The sequence below is a fragment of the Rhinopithecus bieti genome, unplaced genomic scaffold, assembly GCF_001698545.2.
Source record: "Rhinopithecus bieti isolate Rb0 unplaced genomic scaffold, ASM169854v2 scaffold_5260, whole genome shotgun sequence".
NCBI classification, from domain to species: Eukaryota; Metazoa; Chordata; class Mammalia; order Primates; family Cercopithecidae; genus Rhinopithecus; species Rhinopithecus bieti.
Window position 1 is genome coordinate 863,822 of NW_016805896.1, and position 8,371 is coordinate 872,192.

The window sequence follows — 8,371 nt, forward strand, 5'->3', positions numbered from 1 at the left end:
TAGAGTAGTTCAGTCCAGGATAATGGTTTGTCATGAGAGATAAACAGACCAAGTCTCTGAGGGGTGTAAGAGGGGAGATGAATAAAGAAGTCATAGAAGTCAGCCATGAAGACAAATTTTAGTCAGTGGCAGTATCTTAGACCCTAAATTTTAACTAAAGCCAAGATCTGGGGATTCGGGGCATTGAGAAAAATGGCAGGGCCTTATACTCAAAACAATTATGTCATTGGGCACGTGAATAAGACAGAAATTCCAGAAAAGTAAATAACACCAGGATCTGATTATCAGTAACTTTGAACAGCAATGTTTTTATGAAATAAACAGAAACCCAGTTATAAGAGTTGGACTACAAAGTAAGAGTTAAGAGAGTAAACCTGCTTATAGGATTTATTTATTTATTCAACAAATACAGGGGTACTATTAATTACCAAATCCTGTGTTATAATTCTGAGTCCAAGAGTATTACTTTTTAGGGGCTTAAAAGTCTCTTGTATGGTGCTGAAATTACTTCTAAAATAGCTGAGCCTGCAGATGGGGGTCCAGGAGAAGTTTTGCACAGGTAAGAGTTGTAGCTAGTTTTGTGTAGGCGGTTTTATACAGGTAGTTACAGTGTTGAGAAAAACTCATGTTCACTGTTGAAGAAGTTTTATAAAATGGACAAAAACACAGCATGTGTCTATATGTTTCTGTGTGTGGCATTTGTAGTTGTGTAAGTACTATTGCATCTTACACTGAAATTGAAGATACAGAGTTGTGTGTATATACGATTTCTCTAATTTAAATACTCTAACCAGCCAAGCAAAGGATAATTTATTTTATAGTCACAATTCAATATAACATATTAGGCAGCATTTTTGATATGATGCATAGAGTTTTAATGTATGAAATTAAGCATATTATTTATGATTAAAAGAAATACCACATGTGAAATACATTATTACCAAAGAAGCTGTAAATCAGTTGGTGACTGCATATTGGCCAAGGATGAGTTTATAGTTTAGAAATAGTAGTTCTAGTCTTCAGGATATGGAGACAGGGGTTTGTGTTTTTGGTTATTGGTTATCATTCATTGCTCTTAGTGTTCAGTGTCTTACATACTTAATATAAGGCATTCTACACTCCCTTGACTTCAGATACTCTTTGGTCATTACGTCTATCTGTGTGTGTGATACAACTTTATAAACACAAAGACACCTAAGAACATCCAGTGATAGTCCCAGGAATAATATTTATTCATTGTGAGGGATTTGCAGTGTTTTCTAGTAATAGGCATAAATGTAGTGTGATAACTATATTAACCTTCAAAAATTATCAATCCCTTATGTTTGGCAGTGATTAGAACCAAGAAATGATGAATGAAAATGATGTTGCTTGATTAAAATTAGGTTTTACTAAAATTAGTACTAACTTTGTTCTTTGTGAACTAATCAAGCTTGTCATGTGAGTGACTGCCTTCCTTTCTTTAGAAAAGATTGTATGCAAATGAAATAATACAGTGGCTTAATTGCAAAATTTCTTACTGGTCAGTCACCCTATTAAATATTTTATAATATCTTTATAGGCGTTAACTCAAGGAATTTGTTTATGATATGACTAGAGGTAATTCAGTCATTTTAATTGCAATTATAGTGTCAAAGCATATAAGTTGTCCATAATTAGTCATTAGGGCCTGAAAATAGAAATGGTTATAGATTTAAGAACTTATTTTTTTCTGTCAGAATTTATTACTTACCATTATGAGTCTTTCCTATGATAGTAGAGGTTCAGAGAAAAGTATAAAGAAATAATGCATTCTTTGGATACTTTGATGTTGGTTATTTACGTATAATTTGGGCTGAAAGACTAGAGCAAAAGATAGGACCCTACGTTCTGAAGCCATGAGTTTTGATTCTGAGCTCTTAGTTCTCCACTGCATATCAAAATGTCTATACTCATTTCTAACTCTTTCGTTCTGTTTTCTCACTTAGTAATGTGTGTGTCAAGCACTTCTGAGTGTTCTTTTCACACATCTCTGCTAAAATTAAAAGATGTCATGTTAACCGTTTCAAAATATGAACAATTTTACACACTAGATTTATTCTGTTTTGATCCAGATTGCAGAAATATGTCCAAGGGGAAAAGAAGATTGTAACCTATCAAGAATATAACAATTGGCATTTCTAAATTTTAGCATGCTATAAAAAAATAAATTGGCCATTTCTCTATCAATAGAAATACGAAAGAAGCCATATTTTGATTGTCAGGAACAAATACTGTGAAAGAAATTTGTGTGGGAGGTCAGATTGGGTGACATGTGCTTTTATTTCACCTCAAAACATTTTACTATTATATTTTATTCTTTGTTAAAATATTTTATCCTTTTCTTTCTTCACCAAAACAATATAGAATTATTGGTAGAGACAGAATTTGATGAACTGAAGAAAATACATCAGTTCTTTTCACTCCTCACTTTAAGTCCTGGACCTTTATATCCATCCACATCCTATTTAATAAGAGAGGATTCTGCTAGTTGCAAGATGAAAGGATTTCCTGAGCATTTGTATTCTATTTTTTTACCTAACTATTGTTCCCAGAATTTCTAGGCAGCAATGTTTTCAGGAACAGGATCATTTTGACATTCTGGGGATTACGAAATTTCAATTATTGTCTCAGAAATCAGTACACTGCACAATAAAAGCAAATACACATTCTAACCCTTTACCAATAATAATAATAATAGTGACATGTAGTAGTTATTCATTGCTGCATAACAAATTCCTTCCAAATTTAGTAACTCAAAACAACTCGGGAGTGGCTTAACTGGGTTGTTCTGGCTAAGAGCCTCTAATGCAGTTGTAGTCCAGATGTCAGCCTGTAGGTAGATAGTAGAATGGTGACTACCAGAGGCTTAGATAGAAGAAATAAGTGTTAATATTTGGTAGTGTAGTAGGGAGATTATAGTTAATAATAATTTATTATATATGTGAAAATAGCTAGTAAAGAAGAATTGTAATGTTCTCAACACAAAGAAAAGATAAATAATTGAGGTGATGGTTACCCCAATTATTCTGATTTGATCATCACATATTATATACATCAATTGAAATGTTACATGTTACCCCCAAATATATATAACTATGTTATATTAATTTTTTTCTTTTTCTTTTCTTTCTTTCTTTTTTTTTCTTTCTTTTTTTTTTTTTTGAGATGGAGGTTTGCTCTTATTGCCCAGGCTGGAGTGCAATGGCGTGAACTTGGCTCACTGCAACCTCTGCCTCCTGGGTTCAAGTGATCTGTCTCAGCCTCCTGAGTAGCTGGGATTACAGGTGCATGTACTATGCCCAGCTAATTTTTATATTTTTTGTAGAGATGGGGTTTCATCATATTGATCAGGCTGGTCTCAAACTCCTGACCTCAAGTAATTCACCTGCCTCAGCCTCCCAAAGTGCTGGGATTACAGGTGTGAGCCACCACACCCAGCCTTATATCAATGTTTTTAAAAGGATGCTTAACTTGGGACTGGGCACAGTGGCACACACCTGTAGTCCCAGCTACGTCAGAGGCTGAAGTAGGAAGATTGCTTGAACCCAGAAAGTCAAGGCTGATGATATGGTTTGGATCTGTGTCCCTGCACAAATCTCATGTGGAGTTGTAATCTTCAGTGTTGGAGGTGGAGTTTAGTATGGGGCGACTGGATCATGATCATGGAGGTGTTTCTCATGAATGGTTTAGCATCATCACCTGGTGCTATTCTCTCGAGAGTGAGTGAGTTCTCATGATATCTGCTTGTTTAAAAGTGTGTAGCAACTACCCTCTTGCTCTCCTTCTTGCTCTTACTCAGGCCATGTGAAGTCTGTACTCCCCCTTTGCCTTCTGCCATGATTGTATGTTTCCTGAGGCCTCCCCAGAAGCCAACCAGATGACAGTATCATGCTTCCTATGCAACCTGCAGAACCATGAGCCAATTAAACCTCTTTTCTTTATAAATCACTCATTCTCAGGTGTTTCTTTATAGCAATGTGAGAATGGACTAATTCAACTGCAGTGGCCATGATTGTGTCACTGCACTCCAACTTGAGTGACAGACTGAGACCCGGTTTCAAACTTGGTCTGGGAGTTCCTCTTTCAAGAAGCACCACTCTCATGACTATTGGCCAAAGGGCCTCAGTTCCCCCATTGGCTGTTGGCAGCTAGCCTCAAGCCCTGGTCTCACAGACCTTTCCACAGTGTTGCTTATGAGAGGGCAGTTAACTTTCCTTAGAATGAGCGATCCAAAGAGAGAGCACACAAAAGAAGGCACAAAGCTGCTTTTATAACCACATCTCTGAAATTGCAGTCAGCATTTCCACCTTATCCTATTCATCATTAAAAACAATACACTAAGTCTAGTCCACACACAAAAGGAGGGTAATCAGGCTTTGCATCTTGAAGGGAGATGTATCAAAGAATTTGTTGACATTTAAAACTACAAGGTAACACTTCTGTTGATAATAGCTGCCATGTAGTGACAACTTTCTATATATTTGAGATCCTTCTTTTTGAGCACAAAGTTAGGTCTATGTAACTTCTCTTTTAACATCCAATTTTCCCTGACACAGATGCCCCTGCCTTAGCATATACTCACAAAGCTATGCTTTCCCCTTTCCCTTTGTTTCTTTTATAGTCCTGATTTAAATACCGAATTTTCTTTATCTGTTGATTTCATTATAGACTATAGTGTGATCATTATTTGGGCATTACTTTGTCTTCCTCTCCTCGCTCTATTACGACTAGGATTTGGTCCACTGGTCCTAGAAACATTTGTTTGATTTCCCTTATCAAGAAAACCAATAGATTTTCACCCATTTGTTCACACGAGCTAAACTTTGTCAAGAAATCCTGGACAAAGGGGTTAGAAAATAAAAATGTAACTCCCTTCAATTTAATGTTTGAGGGTAAGTAAATTGTAAAGGGCCATGAATTCCCTCATATGTTCTTATTTTCATGATCACCAAGATTTTAAAAAGTCAGATATACAGTTGAGTTTATCCTTAATTAAGAAAAACATGTCTTTCTCAACATTATACATTTTACCATCATTAAATCTTATGCTGTTTTGGAGGAACTTCCATGGTACACCAAAGGGTTCCACTTGCAGATTAACTACTAAAAAGAACTTTTCAAAGTAAAGGCTTTTAACCGTAATAATCAACCAAGAATAAAACTATTTATTATAACATTCCATTTAACTCAATTAGGGCAACTCATGTGTTCAATTCAATCTATAGCTATTCTCTAATAGACTTAGGAATTTTTAAGTTAATGGGACAAATAAATAAATTATGGCGAGAGCAAAGCAAATTTAACCTGCTGTCATCCAGGGGAGAGTCTGTACTTCTAACCTTAGCTGGAAACTTCGTAGTATCTTGACTACACAATTTAGTAAACTGAGGGGGGTGCTTCCCCCCAGATGCTTATGTTGGCACCAATATCATCAGTGTCATCATCGTTATCAGTTCACATTTATTGAGAACTTATTAGATGCGTAATACCTTGCTTACATTCTGTAATTTAACCATAAAATATCTATGAAATAATTCCTCTTAATATTTCAATTTTGCAAATGAGAATCCTGGGTTATAGAGAGATTATGTGGCTTGTTGTCCAAGGTTACATTTCTGGGAAGCAATAAAGGGAAATAAAATCTAGGATTTTCTAAGTTATTAATCACCAGGCTGTATCATCCTCTGGTTATATTACAGTGCTTCCACCATGGATGACATTGACTTTACCAGCTATACTGCCTCTACAATTCATCACAATGTAATGAAATATTTCTCTTCTCAAACCTTTGGCAAAGGGAGTCCTAAAATAGTTGAGTGTAAACATGTAGTTTTTTTTTTTTTTTTTTTTTTTTTTTTTTTTTTTTTATTATTAACAACCTTAAGTAGGTACAAGAAGCATGTGGTGGGAAATATCTGAGATCACAAAGGTGCTCCTCTTGTCCTCCTCTCCCACACTATTGTTTAAAATTTTTGATAAAATAACGCTGAGGTAAATAGAAAGACTTTTGCTAGTTTCAAGATATTTGTCAACATTCCTGCCTTTGTCTCCACTCCCAAACTTTAGTATAGTCAATATGATGAGTGCCTCTGTCATACAATACCAGCAAATACCATATTCTTCAAACCCTTTAATGTCATGGCCTTTGATATGTTTTGGCTATGTGTCCCCACCCAAATTTCACCTTGATTTGTGATCCCCATGATCCCCATGTTTCAAGGGTGGGACAGTGGAGGTAATTGAATTGTGGGGGTGGTTTCCCCCATGCTGTTCTTGTGATAATGAGTGAGCTTCATGAGATACGATGGTTTTATAAGTGTCTGACATTTCTTCTGCTGGAACTCATTCTCTCTCCTGTTGCCCTGTGAAGAGGTGCCTTCCATCGTGATTGTAAGTTTCCTAAGGCTTCCCCAGTCATGTGGAATTGTGAGTCAATTAAATCTCTTTTCTTTATAAATTACTCAGACTCTGGCATTTCTTCATAACAGTGTGAGACTGCACTAATTCAACCTTCTTGGCATAGTTTTTGGATCACTATTAACAAATTTATTATTCAGTGCTCCTCAGTTGTAAGATGCTGTAAAAATGTGGAATAAAATAAAACCACCCCAAATCTCTGTTTGCTGATAATCTAATTACTTTTGGTTTAATCCACCAATTCCTTGGGGGACATGGTGTTGCAATAAAACCTGCAGTTTGGTATTTTCATCAATAGATCTCCTTGGATCTTTGGTTATACTTTCATTCAACTGTTACGGGTAAAAATCTTTCACTAGGAAGCAAGTTAATGAGAGAAATGGGGATAAGCCATGGCAAGGGAAGAACATATTGTCATTTGAAATGGGCCATGGCTGTTTGCAATGTATCTGTACTCTCTATACATTTAATGCAAAGTTTTATATAATATATATATATACACACATACACAAATATTTATGCATAAACATATAAACATGTATATAAAAGTACATAAACATATGTTTTATTAGACATATTTTACAAAGTTTCATATGCTATTTTCTATATGTTGTATCTATTTTCTCCCACTTTTCATTTATTTCTGTTTTTTTTTGCCTACATTTTGGGAGGTTTCCTTGTGTCAATCTTTCATCTCACTATTTGTGATTTTCAGTTGTCTTTGGTCTACTCCCCAATCTATTTTGTTTGTTCATTTACTTATTTTTATCTGTGTAAACAATCCCCTCCAACAACTCTAATAGCTTACTTTTCCCTCATAATAATTTATTGTTGCTGATATACGGAGGTGATACCCCTTGGAATATCTCTGAGAATATCTATTATATTTATTTATTTTCTGCTTCATTTGTCCGCTTTATTTTTCAGTAATTAATTAGTCTGTTTGTGAAATTTGGCTATTTGTGTAAATGGGTTAGTGAGGCTTCTTTTATTCTTAATGTTAATTTTCATCAACTTTTTGGTGATTGAGAACATCCAATCAGATGTTCTCCAAGGAGAATACAAGAAAAAAATAAAATAAATGGAAGATCATAAATGGTGAAGGTGAGTTGATTGTGTAAAATTCTTCCTGCAGCAGTTGATTGTATAATCCTGCAGTTCCCATTTCTTGATATACTAATAATACTGCCATCAGTTACTTCTCTGCAAGTTGGAATGACTGAAATTTGAACAGGTTAAGAAAACATTTAAAATAGAAAACAATAGTTGTGATTTACATTTATGAAAGACAAGTAGGAAATCTTTTGAATGAGTACTTAAGCCTGATAAACTTGGTGAATAATTTGATGTCGAGACCATCCTGGCTAACACGGTGAAACCCCGTCTCTACTAAAAAATACAAAAAACTAGCTGGGCGAGGTGGCGGGCGCCTGTAGTCCCAGCTACTCGGGAGGCTGAGGCAGGAGAATGGTGTAAATCCGGGAGGCGGAGCTTGCAGTGAGCTGAGATCCGGCCACTGCACTCCAGCCTGGGCGACAGAGCGAGACTCCGTCTCAAAACAAAACAAACAAACAAACAAATAAATAAATAAATAAATAAATAAATAAACAAACTGCCAGGCTGAGTGCAGTGGCTCACGCTTGTAATTCCAGCACTTTGGGAGGCCGAGGCGGGCGGATCACGAGGTCAGGAGATCAAGACCATCCTAGCTAACATGGTGAAACCCCATCTCTACTAAAAATACAAAAAATTAGTCGGGTGTGGTGGCGGGCGCCTGTAGTCCCAGCTACTCGGGAGACTGAGGCAGGAGAATCGCGTGAACCCAGGAGGTGGAGCTTACAGTGAGCCGAGATCGCGTCACTGCACTCCAGCCTGGGCGACACAGCGAGACTCCGTCTCAAAAAATAAATAAATAAATAAATAAATAAATAAA